This window comes from Seriola lalandi, unplaced genomic scaffold (genome assembly GCF_002814215.2).
Source record: "Seriola lalandi dorsalis isolate HSWRI2012SDOR001 ecotype SW California unplaced genomic scaffold, Sedor1 jcf7180002054582, whole genome shotgun sequence".
NCBI classification, from domain to species: Eukaryota; Metazoa; Chordata; class Actinopteri; order Carangiformes; family Carangidae; genus Seriola; species Seriola lalandi.
In genome coordinates this window covers 1,487,479-1,506,098 of record NW_019525135.1, presented here as the reverse complement: position 1 = coordinate 1,506,098, position 18,620 = coordinate 1,487,479, and the positions used below count along the sequence as shown (strand labels likewise).

The window sequence follows — 18,620 nt, the reverse complement described above, 5'->3', positions numbered from 1 at the left end:
GCATTACAGGACTACTGCACTGTAACTGTCTGTTTTAGAAGTTGTTTTTGGTCCATGGTGCCTAAAGTGTAACACAACCTGAATGATCTCTGTAGATTTACTTGACTGAGCTGACAAAGTCCACTAGTTTCAGCGTTTCCGTTTACATAAATTAAACGTGAAGCACAGTTTTTGCTGTCATGAATATGAGCCTGCAAATAACATTTCATTTAAGACGAATCTGTCTTCTGTTTTCTCTGTTAATCAATTAGTCATTTGTCTATACAATGTCAAAAATGGCCATTAGAAATTCCTAAAGCCCAATGTGACATCTTCCAATTCATAGGGATTAAAAAAACAGAAAATACACAAAGTTGATAACCTGGAACCTTAATGAAAGCAATTAATTTTTAGTTATAACAATTGGTTATAAAAATAGCTGCAAATTCTTTTTCTGTTGACCATCACCACAACTGACTATTTGTTGCAGCACTACATACATGCTAATGTCGGTAGGCCCTAACCCTCTTGTAGGGTTAGGAAGGAAGATCGCAGTATACAATCCAGTATGAACTTTCAAAAACTCAACACTAGATCTCATTAAGAAAGCAACTGATCCAAATTAACCTGCACTAATAACAAGCAGCACAGACACATGCAGACAAGGCCTCTGACAGCCTATTAAGATGTCCTTTCAGACGACAGTACCAGCAACCTTTCAATGACTCAGGGATTAAACTTGTCAGGCACAGATATATTTACACCATAGTCACATTTTGATTTAAAGTCAAATGAACTGACACCTTACATACCTGTGGAACAATCATCAACCCAATGTGAGCACACCAACAAAGTAGGATATCAAGTGCAGACTACTTTTCTTGAAATGTTTGCTTTCACACTGTAGCTAGGCAAACAAGACTCCCTTCTGGCTATGGCTGAGTGCTACCAGGGTTACCTTGGCATGAGCTGCACCCTTGTGTGAACTCGCTGCTGAGTACAAATCCAAAATCTCCCAAAGGGAAAGAAGCAGAATGGCTTTTTAAGAACACAAGGAGCATTTCTGCTAAGAACCAGTGATCCAAAACCTGGATTTTAGTCTGCCTGTCAACACTATAAAAAAATTCAAATAAAAAATATTAAATTAAAAAAACAATGACATCTAAGAACTGTAAGTCTTGTGAACATTCATTCCCCACATTAGAGATTAGATAGTAGCAAAATAATACATTTGTAGTCAAGTTTCAGTTCTACCACCCATTCTATGCTCCTTTAATTTTTCCAAATGAAGGCTATTTTTGCATATGCCATGATTATACAGCTACCTACTGTGTTCTTGACATGTTAAGACTTTCCGCTACTGCAAATACAAGTTCAAAGGTGGTGCCTAAATAGTATTATTTGTTAGTACTAGATCTTGTGAGGAATTGATGTAAATTCATATTTACTAAAATAGTTGTGTTTCTTGCCATTGGTATTGGTTTGCCAAAAGTGATTGATATATGGTGGTCTTAATTCAAGTAAAAATACATCTCCAAGGCCCTCTGTTGTTACTTTGGTGTTTAAAATGCATAACTGAAAAAAGAAAGCCGTGGCAGGATGATCAGTGCATCTCAACAAAGCAGGCAAACACGGTGGTGACAGTTAAGACAGATATTCTGCTGAGTCAGGGTTCTGTTCCTGTGTCTGTATTGATTGAGCACGTCTCGTCCAGAGCCACCGCATCCAGCAGTCTACTGGCAATACGAAAGAAAACAGATCATGGCAGTGACTTGTACTATTCAACACTTTCGCCCTACTAACACAAACTGGCATCACATGTGGCAAGGGGCAGGGGATTTCTGTGGTGGTTTTGGTGTTGTAGTTAAAGGCACTACTGCACTGCAAGGCATCATTGCTGAATTGCTGATGTTTGGACAAATTATCATTAGTCATACAGGGTTGCATATGCTTGCTTTGAAGGGACTCTGCATGCAACAGGGGAATAGAGCGTTCTATATTCAGATAAACCTTACCACTTCTACAAACTGATACACATTACACACTAGTTTTGTTGCATTAACTGGGGCAGTTTATAAAGTGGGGTCCAAATGTAATTCAAAACACACTCGGTTGCACCCTACCAACTGCTCCTCTATTGAGAGGCATCATTCAGCCTGCCTTCTGCCACTGCTCCATCTGCTACTGCACCATGCTAGTCTCCAACAGGAAGTCAAATACATACAGGTTCAAAGATCAGCAGATTACTAATTCTAACCTGATGGATCTTAACTTACGTGTTGTTCCATAAACAGAGTTTATTTATGTACATAATAATGAGAACCACTTCAACTTTTGTTTCCTCCCACAGTGAGGAGATATGCAGCCCAAATAAACTACAAACTCTCTCATACTGTATGTGTGTGCATGTGGCTGTGTTAACCCTGACAGATTGGTGACTAGTCCAGGTCACTGCATGCTGGGTTAGGCTCCATCCCGCCCACAGCTATGAAAAGAATAAACAGATAAAAATGGACAAATGGATGGCTGGATTTTACCAGTCTTTAGAATTCACCAAATGCCACAAATTATTGAGCCATTTATACCTCTAAGGAGGTAATGTTTGTGGCCCTGTATGTTTGTGCTTTGCTTTTTTTGCTTCAGGATGACTATCAGTGTAGGCAATGCCCATTTCCTCATAAACAGATTTCCCATCAATTTTTCACCACCACTTGAAAAAATGTATCTAGTCAATAATATTGGTATGCATTTGGATGACCATAAAAAAGCTTTTTCATTTGTTTTTAGTTATGTCATACCAGTTTTTCCCAGATTTAATACACATGGTGTATTTGACATTATTCATCTGCCATAACTCTTGAATGCTGTCTGTAACTGCTGTGATGCATGAACCTACAAAATTTCATTACATTTTTCCTATAAATGACAATAAAATAAATGTAAATGTCCATTTATCATAACCATAAGATTTATGTGATTCACTTTAGACTTTGTTCTATTCAGCCCACACAAAGCCCTAATATGCTGGCTATATTGTAGGTATCCTAAATAAATCATGGCCGCCTTATCCTATCAGCATGATTATATACAGGCATGTGTATTTTGATGGAGAGCTAGATGCAGACCTAGATCCTTAATATAAGGAACAGTGAATCAACAGAGGAATATGTCATTCATGCATAGCAAAGACAGTCAGATTTAATTATGTAGACCTATGTTCAACTCTCATGATTCATTCACACGTACATCTAAAGTACATCAACTGCATATTCAGGGCTCAGTAAGTGTATTATAGTGTGATTTCAATTCTCTCCTTTGGGGGTCACCATCTCTTATCTCATATCTCATCTGGTCTTAAAGGCAGAATACAAATCAAGACACCTCCCTCTGCGAGTCCACGTTTCCATGGATTAATGTCACTACCATGAATGTATTAACAAATGAGGTTAATACACGATAAGCAGCGGAGTAGAGAAATAAGGGGGCAGAGAAATAAGGTCAAATCCAGTGCCTAAACAAACAGGGTTTAGTATTTCTAAATTCCTAGTCTTTATTTACATTTAGCAACAACACAAAATTTACACAACACAATAAATCCATAAGAGAATAAAGTAAGAATCACAAGGTTGATGCTTAAACAATAAAATCAAACCCTAATGAGAAAGAAGTTTTAAGGTTCATTATGTTACTGCTAAACCGTGTGTTCCTGAGGAAACCATCGACACAATAGAAAAGTTCTTTACAAAAACATGGACAAAATGTTTAAAGAATACCAAAACCTGTGAGCGCAACAAGACAGTCCTTGAGACTGAGAGCTTTTTGAACACTCAAAGGGATCAAAGATTTGAATTTATTGCTAGATCTCCTCATAGACACAGACACAAGCAGAATTCTGCAAAACAGTATGCCAAGGGAGAGATGGACTCCCAATGAAGTAAGTTAATGTTCAGCTAATTCTTTGTCTTGCTACAATACAAGGGTGAAATGCCTTTAAAATGGTATATGTTGTGGGCTTTCAGAAAGACTGAACTTTTTCTCTGAGTATTCTTTGCCCTGAAGTTCTGCAAATACATGCATATTCGTCACAGATAAAAATATTCAAAAGTTTAAACTCTGCTTGCACTGCATAAAATGGGCATCAGAGCTTCTTTACCATATGACACTAACTTTGTGACTAAAATCCCTGTCATTTGTCATTATGGAAAGTTAATATGCCAACACTGCGCTGACCCAGATTCAAAGCAAGTTAAGCACATACACGGTTGCATGGAGCAGTGGGGGAGTCTCTAAAAGCAGAAGTCAAGGCTCAACCTGTCATATCGCTGCTCTCCAGAGCCATGTTCTCACAGCGGCCAAAATAGGCTGATCAAAGTAGAGCACAACCTGTGAAATTCTCACAGCAGGCTTGTTCTCGTAGGAATTCAAAACCCTTCTTTAAAAACATAATACATACACTGCAATGTTGAATAAACACTCTTAAAACAGTAACACGTCTTCTGAAAACACCTGCCCCTGCTTGGTTGGAATTTGTCCATATATCGGGACACCTCAAACGTGTGTTCATGTTCAATGTCAGTGGCCTGAGTTGAGCACATCATGCATTGATCAGCCTCGGTGTCTGGAAGTCAGGCCTCAGCACTTACGAATGTTAACAGAAGGGAAAGTATGTTTCAAAAAAATAAACACATGATTAAACCAACAATCTAGAGATAACAAACTATGAGTGTCTGCTGCTGAACAGCACAATTCAGATAAAAAAATAAAGACTACATAGTGGTTAAACGTGGTCATCATCAAAAAGAAGTTGGAAGCTTCTGTCATTCTGAAGGCTTCCGTTCATCATTACTGCCAAGTCTAAGTTGTAAGTTCCCACAGCACATGAGCACACTACAGTACAAAATTAAGTGTCAACTACAAACACATACAAACAAACAAACAGAGAGAGAGAGAGAGAGAGACAGCGAGAGAGAGAGAGAGAGAGAGAGAGAGAGAGAGAGAGAGAGAGAGAGAGAGAGAGAGCAGCCCAAATCAGGCTTTAAAAACAAACTAGGATTAAGCATGCAAAACAACCAGAGCAACACTTGGATGAAGACATTTCCTCTATTCTGTAGCCAAGTGACTAACACTGCCAGTACAGGAAACACTTAACATCATTTGCTACATACTGTATATAAGAACAATACTCTGACAACTGATATCAGTCTTTAGAACCCAATAGTATGTGGTGATATTCATTACACATACTACACACCTGTTCAGTAGCAGATGCCATATTCTTACTTGTCTCATTTACATTGCAGTATGTGGCCCATAGTTATGTGAGTCATATAATGCCATAAAACTTTTTTAGAACTGAAGACAAACATTTGTTGCTTACTGAATTAATGTCCTGTGTTGTCACCAAAAGATATTTAAGATGTTTAGTCATGCTGTGGCGTCAATGACTTAAGTATAAATCATATAACAGTGTTAATAAATAGCAAAAGTAAGTTATTAGAAAACGTAAAAAAATAAATAAATAATGGGATTGACTTTGAGGGCTTCATAAATATTAACACCCCTCACCACTGTATTTCCAACCTTACTTGGAACTTGCTACTTGCTACCACTACTATCCTCTTTCACTGCTAAAATAACAAAGTCATCACTTTCTTATATTCCAGGTGGACTACAGCTCTCCTGCACATTTGCATATAATGCCTTCAGTACTTTAACAATTGTACAAACTATTATTTAATGTTTGTATTTTTATTATTTATTTATTTATCCATGTATTTACACTGTGTTTAAGCAGACATAATTGCAATTGTAATATTCCACGAAAATACAAAATACATTTCGGACACAAGTCGAATGTCAAAAATTAGAATGTCAAAGCAGAAGATGAGTGTATATCTGGTGAAGTGTACTGGTTGAATGTTGCAGTCAAAGCATATGATGAACACTTGGGTACCACCCAACTAATTCCCAAGATGAACTCTTAAGTGCATGGCTATGCACTGTTAGAGGGATTTGGCTGTAATAGCTCTCCAAAGGGAAGTTTGAATGATATTTGCTCTTTCACCACAACTACACAGCAATTTATCTGTGTCAACAGAAAATGGCCAAAGCAGAGGAGTTGACTGCTTTCCATTGTAATCACATTTTGGTGCCAAACTGATCAGGTTTAAAACAATTGTGTTAATTACTTACACATGGCAAGATTCACAACCTTGCAGGAATCTTATAAAATGCTCTAGCAGCAAGAGTATGGTGATAAAAGTAAACCTGTGGAGTTTTTAACAACTAGTAACACTAGGAGCAATGTTTTGTTCGTATTTGTGTGCACATATACATTCTACTGATCAGTGATGGGAATGTTAAACAAATCAGGATATAAAATATTTTTAAGAATCTGCTTTGCAAATGTTTTATGTGAAAGGACCTCAAGGACAGGCTTCTTAGGTGAGAGACACTAAATGTAAATATAAATTTAGTTAAGAAAGCTCAACAGGGGTACTGTTAATCATGTTATATCTACATTTTTGTTGTCTACATCACATACAGTCTTCCCCATACTGTGAAAACAAACTCATCTAATTGAGTTTTACTCATTAATCAATTTGTTAATCTCCTGCCTTGCAGGCAAGATTTAACTTTTCCCCCTCATCCAGTACACTCCAGCACCAATTTAACATCTGTTTGTTAAACACTATTGATACAAGGTGAATTTAACTTTCCATTTTGACCTGTGGCAGCTACAATCATTTCCTGCACTTTGTTAAATCAAAGACATTTCTAAAAGCCATTCCACAAAAGTGTTTTGACAGGGTGATAGTGCATTTGCCGTCAGTACGAATGGGATAATGACTGTCATTTGAACTGGTTTGCAACCCTGCCCTCAACGCAGCAGACAGTGCTCTCCTTTGATTTGGTAGAAGGAACACAGTTTTCTTTTTTAACTATAGGATTATCATTTGTTTTACTAGAATGATTATAGGATTGCTGTAACAGTATGGTAGATATTGCTAGTGACTTATAACCCTCTTAACCATAAATTCTGCTCTTCTTAATCTCACAGACAATTGAATATGACTAGTGGTGCTTGTTGCATTAACACTCCAAAGGTGACAGAAGAAAGAAAGTAAGAAGTAAGAAACTTACAACACTCAGTTCACTCACCTACCAATGATAGCCTAACAATGACTGCAAATAGAAAGAATACAAGTCATAACTACAGCATACTAGGGACTAACCCATGACAGTCTACAGTGGGATTAACCCACTACAATATAGTCATCAGTTAGCCATAATGTTGTGGAATTAACTCATGACAGTAATCTAATATAAATGGGTCAAATACAGGTTGAATACAGGTTTATAATCCCACATCAGACATTGGGTTTAAACTATGACATAAATGCCATCTTGCATGCTCAAAACCTTTTATTCAATAACTAAAGAAAAAGTCCCCTTCCATTGCGTCTACATTCGCAAAAGCTTCAAACACACAAATTTAAATGTCAAATGAAATCAAAATACTTACATTTATATAATTAGTGACTATAGTACTATAAAGTTAACTGTTCCCATTTATAGGCTTACAGACTGTGAAGCACTCTGAAACTGATTTTGGGCTATATGACAAAACTGACTTAACTTAAACCCCTTTCATTATTCACTTACGCTTATATTTAACCTTAAATTTATTATATTACAGATTTAGCCCAGCCATCTGCTATTTTACAGCACATACTCTATTTCAAGACAAAAACATAGAAATAAATCTAAGCCATGGACTTAAGTTATCTACCACAGCTGTGTTGTGTGCCTTTCGGGCTGGGAGGTTCAAAATCACTGAAAAAGTGCAATGTCTAACCACTTTAACAAGCTAGATTCAAAGTGTCATCCTGATGTCCTGTCAAAAACTGTATCCAGCAATGGATTTTTTTGACAAAACACTAAATAAAACAGGGCCTGCAATAGAGGTATGTAGCTTCAACTACAGAATCCGTACAGAGACAGAAACTAATTCTAAGAGGTAGAAGCAAAGGGGAGACTGCATTCCATAAATGTCTTTCACAGATGTTCAAATGTCAGCATGATTGGCCTTGCTAGGGTCATTCTTTTCTATGCTTTTAATGTTCTTTAGAACAGTAAGAGATATTATAGTAGTGGACATAATAAGGGTGTGTGTTGGCTCCAAGAGACAGACAATTATTATGAAATGTAACAATTGGAAATCTTCTCATTGTTTAGTATCAGGTCAGCATGGAGTCACTCAAGCTTTAGAGCGAGCATGTCTCACCATGAGACACATAACACAGCCAACACTGATAATGGCAATTTCAACTCAAAACAAAACAAAACTGATTCACCTCCTTGCACCTCCCTCACTTGTAAATCACTTTGGGTACAAGTGTCTGCCATGAGTAAATGTAATGTAATCTATGTAATGTCATTATAGTACATACATTTGCCTAAGAGATAAATAAAAAATACAGTCCAGCGGTTCAGCATCTTGTTTACAAGCTGCTGCCACTGCTGCCCACATCTTTAATTTTTTTCAGCTATTCAAATAAGTCTGCTTTTGTAGCTCACTGACAGCTGTTTTCTGTTTAAAAAACAACAACAACCACCACGCCAATCACAGCTTTGTATGTGGAATTGAGACTGAGGACGTCATCTATCTGTGCCAGAGGCAGAACAATGGTATCAGAAAATTGTCCACAAAAATGGTGGCATGAATGAGTCATTGTAAATTCAATCAACTTACAAAATGTTAGCTCTTGGCAACATCTCCCACAGCTTCCATGTCAACTAAAAAGGACAGCAGCAGCAGCAGCAGCAATATGTCAGTTGCTGCTGATTGGTTGAAACAAAACAAAATAATACCCCTCCCAAGGAGAAAGCATCTAACATGAATACAATGTCAAACTGAATAATGTTGGGAAGCAAAACTGCCACATGTTCTAACACACATTAAGTATTTGTTCTACCAGTTTTCCAAACCAAGTGAATTGTGAAAGTATCTATATCAATTCGATCAATTTTGTCATTTACTGTATTAATTGTGCCCTTTTAAAGTCACACATGCCTATTTTACATTTGTAGTACATTATTTCATGTCCATCACGTAAATGTTATTATCTACTAGTACCTGTAAAAAAGAAATCTTCACTCCAATGCACTGTATTGTATTGGAGGAATTGAATTTGTTGTTTAGAAATGCACAGAAATGATCTCGTTCTTTTCATGGGATAAAACACTAGGTTAACAATGGGTAACTGTGAGTGACTGTAGGAGTCACAGAAAGTACAACAGGAAGCAAACTTTACATACAAATGACAATAATTTCTGAGAAAGTGGGGAAGACACTGAAAAATGTATGCAATCATTGCACTGTCAAGCATTTCTGGGAAAATCACTAAGCAGCTGGCACATTCTAAGCCTTTAACACCCCAGTTTTTGGTTTATTTATAGAAAAGATCTATCTTATCTTGACTTAAGAGGTTCATTTCAAATTTCATGAAATGCATGTATTTAACTTCTGGAAAAAAAAAAAAAATTAAATGTCCCCAGCCACCCATTCCAAGCTTCTGGGCTAAGCCCTGGATGTCAAATCCTAGAATCGCCCCTGGTCAGCATATAGATTTTCTGTAAGAGGAGAGAAGAAAAGCAGTCACCTAACAATAGAAAAGTTAATGCACCAAGACAGTGCACACACACTGTGGGGGAGGAGCTGGGCCAACACTAGGAGCCCATACTGGTCCCAGATGTCATCTTTGGTGGGGGTGGAAATAAGAGTGCGATAAAGAAAAGTGGGGAATCAGGAGGACACAACAACTGAGAAGATGAGACTTCTGACTGGCCTCTAGCAAGAATCTCCGCAAAGATTTGTTTTTGAGAGAATCAAAACAATAAGGTGGCACAATGGAAGACAGAGACACAGCAGAAGAAGAGAGAGAATTTTCTAGCACCGGGGGTGTGTTAACATGACTTCTTATGACTAAAGAAACAACCGCTGTGCAAGTGAGAAAGACCCTAAATGTTTGCAGACAAATTAGCCACAGCTCATCAAACTGCATTGTTAGTGTCCAATTATTCATGCCTACATGGTACAAAATTCACAGAATGCCTGTTTCTATGGAGCTAAGACTTATCTCTTCACTGTGGAGGCTGAAAAACAATAGTTTTAGTTCATAGTTCCTTCTCCTTATAACTTCATTAGCGCCTTATCAGGTAGAAAATAATTATATTTTTTAGTGTGTGGGAACAAAGACAGGAACATATTTCGTATCACAATCACCCCAGAGGAAATTTGTAGATTTGTCAAAGGAAAACACATTCATGTAAATTTGAATAACCAACAGGGAACAGGACAAGTTGCTTGTATGTGTAAGTGCCCTGAGTAATTTGCACAAATCCCAACTATCCTATACTGCACAGCTACTTCATTATCTTAAGGGTATATTGGAGTCATATAAAAAACAGTCATCATTATGACAGCTTCCAATGACAAAGTCGAGCCGTGCTGGATCACTAACATACCCTGAAGTGAATCCATTTCTTACCATGACTATGAATTTCAAAGTGACTTGGACATGCAGCTCCTTCTCTAACAAGACTGTCTTTGATGCTCACAGTTCAGGCCATCCTAGTCTGCATGAATAACAAGGATTCTTACAGTGAAACATGGCCCGCTGTTACGGTGATGAACTGATCCACATCAGCTGGATAAATGCTTTGTTGTTTCTCAGAACTGAGAAATTTCACTCTCTCAATTCTGAGGAGATACAAGCTCTCTCAGTGTGCATGTTTTCCACTGATACGACTAAAACTTTATCATAGGTAATTTCCCCCCTTAATTAAAGTTGTTATCAAAGAACTTTAATTTTGTAAAGAAAGCTGCCTGGCTTCCATGCTTCCATGCAGATTTCCAACACTTGCTCAATTGGGAGCCCCCAGTCAAATAAGGGAGCACATCTACTACATGATCACTTAACATAACAAATAACAATGTCCATACCTCAAGTATATAAACCAAAGTGTACACATAGTACAATACTTGTTGTAAAATTAATTCTAACCATCTTGGAAGTTTGTAATTATAATTCCCGGACCTGGAGTCCTAATCTGAGCAGTTTGAGTTGCCTGCACGTAGAATACCTAAAACAAAATGGTTGGCAAGACTACTAACTTTACCAAACCCCTACCATATCAACTGTGAAGCCGCTTTAGATCTTAATCTCGTAACCAGCACCTCGTCCAAACCTTAACCCTGATAAAATAGGAGCAAGGAAATAGGGTGGACTTTTAAAATAATATCTGTGGATGGAGAGTTTGGAAGCTTTTAGAAAAACTATTTAATGACAACATTGTGATATCACCCTGTGCTTTCAACGCTTATCCATCATTAGCAGGGTCACTTTTAAACCAGGAATAGTGACATCTGAATAGCTAGCTTTTAAAACAATCCCTGCAGAGTAATATTTATTTATGAAACTAAATTTAAGATATGCACAGAAATGCCAAGAGTAAGGTTTTCAAGGCACAAAAAGACTATTTTAAAGTTTAAAAAATTCTGTCACTCACCATCAGCCACTTGCTACTGGCTGGTTATCCAGAAACATTACCTACAATGTTTTTTCAGTAAGGGTGGGACCCTTACTGTAGATTTTCCAGATGATTCCACATCTTTTAAATTTCAAACAGCTTTAAAATGGGTAAACTATATGGCAAAATGCAAATTAAGACGGTGGTTTACCAGCTGGCTTCCAAGAGATTCTCTCATTTTATGCAGTTTCACCATCTCATGAAACTGACTACTTTGTGGAGTGCTAAATGCTTACACTAAAAGCCTGATAAGTCAATACTGCAACTCAGCCCAAAAAAGCTACATTGCCAAAGGCCGAGTCATAAGACATAAACTCACCACAAGCAAACTAGGTACACGAAAACAATACAACACATACAGTATGTATTTTTTAAACTTCAAGACCTGGACACTACATTATCAAGTCAACCTCGATCAATCATTCACATTTTGAATCCACCCTCTACCTTAAAATCTGTGCAGCTTTATTAGCAGCTTTTGTTGGCCAAAAGGGCAGAAATCCTACGTTTCTGAAGTGCCATTAAAAATTTAGCTGCAACCTGAATACAAGAACCGAGCTGCATAAGATATTACATTTTGATTAAATATTTCCACACAAGTCAAGCTGTGATGACACAAGGAGAGCACATACTTTTGCACTTTTCATTTATTTAAAGTTAATCCGCTTCATAAGAAACAGACAGAACATCGGTCTGACTTCTGATAACTTGTGATGCTTTGTGAGCAGTTCCTTGGTGACATGTTATTCAAGCACACCCACTCGCAGATTTATGAGTAATGGGTGGATGGATTTTTTTTTTAATGATAGTCCTATAGAGAATAAAGCTAGGCTGTAACAATATGAACTTCAACTGCAGCAGCCCTTTTGATGAGCATTGTGGGTGTGGTCTTAGAGCACACTAATAAACATGAAAAGGAATTTAAGAGAATAACCTAATTCTTTCTTGCTGCACCAAACTGCTGCTGACACTATACTTTCAAGCATTGCTGGATCATCTACTTTATTGTCCCCACTGAAACAAGCGCTCTTTTCTTTTTTTTAATTGTCTTTATGGCCAAATGTGGAATAATGTCGCATAAACAGTTAACATATTCCCATGTCAAACATTATTAAGTAGGCTCAAGTAGCAGGTATTTGACAATGAAAAGAAAAAGGGGAAGTTATATGTAGCAAAACAAACATCATAAAGCAATCACCATCACTCAAATTTCTCTCTAACTGTGATGTAATTCTTATTGTTTCTAGAAATGCACTTCATATAGAAGAGTTATCACCTGTCCTTACATAGAGACCAATAATATATTGAGAACACAACATGTTCCCTTGACAACATGAGGACATATGTGTTTAGCTAAAATCCTAGTGAGAGTGTTTGCAGTTCCACATTGCAGCATAGGGTAATGCAAAGCCCTGGGGTTAGGAGAATTAAAATTGATGTGGTAGACAAGAGCCCTACAAGTATTGATTGCTCTGTGTTGTTTGTATTGCCTCATCTCTCATCTCTTAAACAGTATCAAACATTTGTGCAAGAGCTGGAGCAAGAGACGGCCTAAGAAGAGAGGCAATCCTGTTCCAGTTAGTGGGGGTACCATGGCTACCTCAGAGCTTGCTCCAGTACAACAACAGGGGGTTCCATGGTGTTCAGCCAATATCACTTCCTCTCCCGGGAGACGGGGAACACAATGCACCCCTGACTACCATTGATTGCATAGTCTCACCCATAAATTATGGCTTTTCCTTGTCCCCGTTGACAGAAACAGGTTTTATACTGCAAATGGCATACAGTAACTGAGCCAAACACATTTAGATGATTACATACAGGTGGCTGTCAAAGCCTGTAATTTGGTATTATCAAATGAGGAGTCAGGAATAAGAGATTGGCTACATACTAGCTGAAAATAATTGTGTTTCAGAATAGAACTAGTTCAATCAGGCTGATTTGCTCCATCAAGAACAAAATCTTTTTGACACCAGCATGGTCAAATATGCTACCTTTGAACCACCTTAAGTGTTTTACTCTACAAAATCAAACCAAATTATTTGTTAAGTGTGTCCAAGTCAAAAAGAAAATGATAAAACATCTTGTCTATTACTAAAGCATGCATGGCAGTGGTTAACAATCTAGTATAACAGCATAATTATAATGGACGTAGTCTACTGTAAAATGACAGTAAAATTATCCCAAAGGTTAAACAAATAAGTCTTGCATAAAAGACGGTCTTAAGCAGATGGTTAGACAGTGACACACATATGCAGATATTTCCCAAAGGGCAGAGAAGAGTCTGTCCATGCTTGGCAGCCTGGAATCACAGCTCTTGCCTTGTCTGGCCTTACTTAATATTGAGTAAAAAGGCATACTAAGTAGTTTATATAGTATTTGTGAAGCAAAATTACTGCCACTACAACATTTCTTACTCATCATGCTGTTGTCTGCCATGTCAAAGCATGGTAAATGCTATAATGCATCCTGACTGAGTGACAGATAACAGCAATGTTCATAATCAGTTAGCCCTTTAAATTATTTTAGATGCAAAAATGCCAACCAACAGCTGACCCCTCCCCTTCAAATGTGAAGATTTACTGCTTTTCACAGTTTTACATCATTGTAAATGTATTATTTTTGAGTTTTAGAAAGGGCTGATAAAGAAGTACTATAGGGATATCAGCTTGCACTCTTGGAACCATTTTTCAACATGGTAGACAAATAAATTAAATGATTTACCAAAGAAAAAAAGAATCAACCTTTGCAATCTGTCCCGTCTTCTAGCTAATAAAATGACAGGGTAAACATATGGAGGGAAAGACAGAGACCCACAGCGCCCATGAGTGTGAGCATGCCTCCTTGCCAATCAAAAGTTCAGATTCTAAATACAGCCACTATGTGACCCCTAGAGGCCTCTGGGATTCCATATCTCCAGTTACAGGAAGAGGCTGTTGCACACTAACTTACACTAGGTCATGGAAGTTTTGATCCGACTCCTGCTGCTACACAACGCTGTTGAATGCACTTGGCCTGAATGATGCATGTAAGCAAACATAAGCCCACCATAACACACAAAACAAACAAACCCCATTCATGATTTATAGTTTTTCAATAGCTATTTTAACAATAGGAGCAGTGTATAATATACAAGGCAGTTAAAAGGTATTTGTCACTTAACAACTGACTGAACATAAGCTACGGACAGATTTGCCATCAGTGCGTTAGCTGAACAACTCTGTTTGCACATTATTTGCCATAATGGCACAGTGTAGGACAGCTGACACTGAAAATTGTAACGCTTGAATCAGCTGTGTTATAAGCAGCCTGTTAGGCTATTTAAACTAATTGCTCTCACTGTTAAAAGCGCTAATAGAGACTTCACTATATAGTAAGGTTGCACTTGCAGGGGTGAGGCAAGGCAAGGATGTGTACTTCGCTACTTAAAATGAGTTAATCGAGAAGGCGTAATAAAAAAATTTGAAACCATTTGCAAAAGACTTACATGACTTGTAATTTAGCTGCGGCAGTCAACGAGTGGCGAGTTTATTTAATCCGTGCGTAAGATTGTCAATTAAACAAAAGAAGCAAAATTATCAGACAAAGAAATTTAAGAGCGCTTCAAAAATAAACGAGGGAAAGAAGCTAAACGGTCTCTACACGAGTGACGAAATTGAAGGGTTATTAACCACTACCTGGACGACTGAACAGTCGTTACTGCAGATGTGGGACCGTTATTTTACTAGCATAAAAGTAGCCGGTGTCAGTTAGCTTAGCCGCTTCACTAGCCTAGCTGCTTTAGCTTGTCTCTGCCCGACAGGCTCACTAAGTCAGTCGGAGCAGGCTTTCAGCACTCGGTTCACTGGATAGCAGTGCTCGGAGTGCGGTTTAGATACCGTTAGCAGAGTGGGCGACACTGAGATTTCAGCTAGCGAAAATAGCACTGTTCGGCAAATAAACGCCGTGGAAGCCTGTTGTGGTACAATGAGCTGCAAAGTGTTGCGGTGTGGGGATTCATTTAGTTACCCCGCCGACTAGCTACAGCACAGCGATGAATGAAAAGCCGGACCTCGCCTATGAGCTAATGTTAGCAGCACATCGGGTCAGCCAGTGCAGCATGTGTAACGCTAACAGGCTGCTAGCAAAAAAAGAGAAAAAAAAAACACCCCAGCTGACAAAACACAGCGTCTAACTAACTACGCACCTTTAACCGTTGAAGATGACACTTCTTGCAGGTCCACAAACTGTGTACAGCGCTTGGTTTCACTGAGTATTCCCAAAAAGACGGTGTCCTCCTGTTCAAGCCACACTGAATGGTGAAAATCGACTCAATCCGGACGCTTTCCTCAATGCTGTGGTGCTGAATCCGAGGCTACACGCTTCTGTCGGCGTCTCGGAAAAACCTCCTCCTCCTACGGCTGCCTGCGAAATAATGACCCCTCCCAGCGCTCCAACCACAACAACAGAGTAGGCAGGTGCAGATGATGGTGCGCCAGTAGCGAAGAGCGTTGCAATATAGTGGGCTGTGTGGTAGATCCCAGGGTTGTCAAATCTGGAGAGTCTCCGTCTTTGACGCATGCGTGATTCCTGGCGTAAGGATGCGCCCCCATGATGCGCCCCGCCAGTGTACACATTTTATTTTGGGAGGGAGTGTGTGCTGATCCCAGCTGTAGTAATAACATTACTAATAGGCTAGTCTAACTATACCATTATACATTTAGAGAGAAACCATGTGAATATCTACAGAAAGCTGTTGTAGTATTTGATGTAGTAATGGCTCAACAGCTGATAATATGGCCACTAAGTGTGAGGATGATAGAAACCTTTTTTTTTATTATTATTATTATATATTATGGATATCAAGTGATATTATGAATGTGGTAAGCAGATAGGCTATACGTTTTTTATTAATGTAGGCTGCTGTATTAACTTGATGGATGACAAACACAGTTGTAATCATATAAAGCACTGAATATTAAATAGTAAATAATAGTCTTTTTCAGAAAAGTTATAATTGCTGACAAATACTGTATATTATTAAGTTTCTATCAACTTTCACCAACAAAATAAGTGCAAATTTGGTGTGCCAGGTTGAGGTGGATATATTTTGGTTGTTGAAAGTGCTGTGTGCTTGTGGACTTATTTTGAAGTGCTAAACTAATGCGAAAATCAGTTTAAACAAATGGGTTTACAACTATTATACAAAATCCACATTAACCAGTAAATTAATGAATCATTTTTTTCAAAGGCATGCAGCCGCAAGTTTTTTAAAATCTCTCTCACCGTTAAGGTCAAAGACACAGAAACAACACATAGCTACTAAATTATGGTTCAAATATAGAAAATGTATAAAATGCAGCATGTTTCGGTGTCAAAGTTGAAATTAATTAAAATATGACAGTGTCTCTAATTGGATCTCTTCTATTATTCCAAAAATGTACCTTAACAAGAAAGATAAATAAAATCGAATGAAAAAAACAGAAAAAGAAGGACATCAATGTGAGAAGCACTCTGTCAACAGACTTTTTTTGCAATAGATATTTTGAAAACACAGTGTTACTGAGAACATTAATGAGCACTCCATTTTATTTAGGCCTAAGTGTCCAGGTGAGCCTAGACAGTGTGACAATGTGACAGTCAGCCAGCATGCACAACACCAGGACTCTGGAAAAGAAGTGACTTCATGGAATTCAGAAATCATTCATTTCATTATTTATACCTGTGCTTTTCTAGCTGTGACCTGTCAAAATGTCTTTTGTGGAAAAGGCCTGTAATGAGGGTTGAACCTAAAAATCTGAGGTGAGCCTGATGCGGATGGCAGTTACAACCCCCACTCTTTCTCTTCTATCAGAAGCACAATAAAATGTTTAGAAACAATTACTGTAATATGGGCCCACAGTCTCAGGGTCAGCATATCTGAGGCACATTTTTTGTGACTACAGTAAGGCTTAAATTTTAGAAATTTTTTGAAAGGCCAAGAAAATTTAGAATTCAAGTGCTATAACACATCTAGCAAACATGAGAAAACACACAGCTTCTGTCAGACAGCAGATAACACAGCTCTGGCTCTGTCAGATCAAACAGCTGCGGTGCAATCACAGGGTTGATCTATGCTTCCACAGGACAACACTTGCACATCAGCATGTTGACTGTTAACACATTTGTTTTTCATTAGCTGCACTTAAAACAGCCAGTCAGTGAAGCTGAAAACAAGTGGCTTCTTTGCTCTGCAATAAAACTCAATGTGAGAGAGAACATTTACACCAGCTAATAATCAGTGCCCCCTTTTGCACCAATGAGCAGACTTACTAATAACTTCTACAAACATTGTGTCATATTATAGTATCTATTGACTCAAGGCTTTTGCTTAAAGTAAATAGATAGTATGAACTGAAAGAAAGTTCTAAGAACATCACTGTAAATCCTTGTTTGTTCATTTTACAGTGTATTTACTTACAGTTGGTCTGTATTTTGCAACATTTCATAAATAAGTGCAGGGCTTTCCTCTCCTAACAGACTGTAACATGAACACTGTCAGATATATGGCTTTCACTAGCACCCAGCACAACAAATCTTCCTGCTGTCTGGAGGCAGATGCAGTTATTGGATCTGTTAAAAAGTTCACTTCAACAGAAGAACCATGCTTTATACCATCACAGTACACCACCCTGAACTGTCTAACATCACAGATCAAATCTTAGACCGGCATGGAATACATGAATCCCTACATACATTACACCATACATTATCCTAAACATGTCCATCCATCCTTACATTCTCCACCACTCATCCGGCCCTGGGTTCCAGTGGCAGAAGGCTATGCAAGAGAGTCAGGGTATCCTTTAAACAGGTGTATCCTCCAGTTCTACCTGGGGGATCTCAGGTTAGATGGGATATTAAGCTCATTCTACATATTCTTAGTCTGCCCCAGGTTTTTTTTTCCAGTTGGACATGCCCAGAATATGTCCACAAGGGGGCTGTCAGGAAGCATCCTAATCAGATGCCAGAACAACCTCATCTGGGTGCCTTTCCATGGGATGGAAACTCTGAGCTCTTTCCAGTTA

General features: G+C 38.2%; 1 protein-coding gene across 1 annotated transcript in view; it reads right to left on the bottom strand.

Moving 5' to 3' along the window:
* ctnna2 (catenin (cadherin-associated protein), alpha 2) overlaps positions 1–16,087 on the bottom strand; it is a 310,610-nt gene extending 294,523 nt beyond the window's left edge. Inside the window, exon 1 of the mRNA XM_023418417.2 lies at positions 15,761–16,087. The gene's annotated coding sequence lies outside the window, so the exon portion shown is untranslated. The remainder of the gene's footprint in view (positions 1–15,760) is intronic.
* Between the last annotated feature and the right edge of the window lie 2,533 nt (positions 16,088–18,620).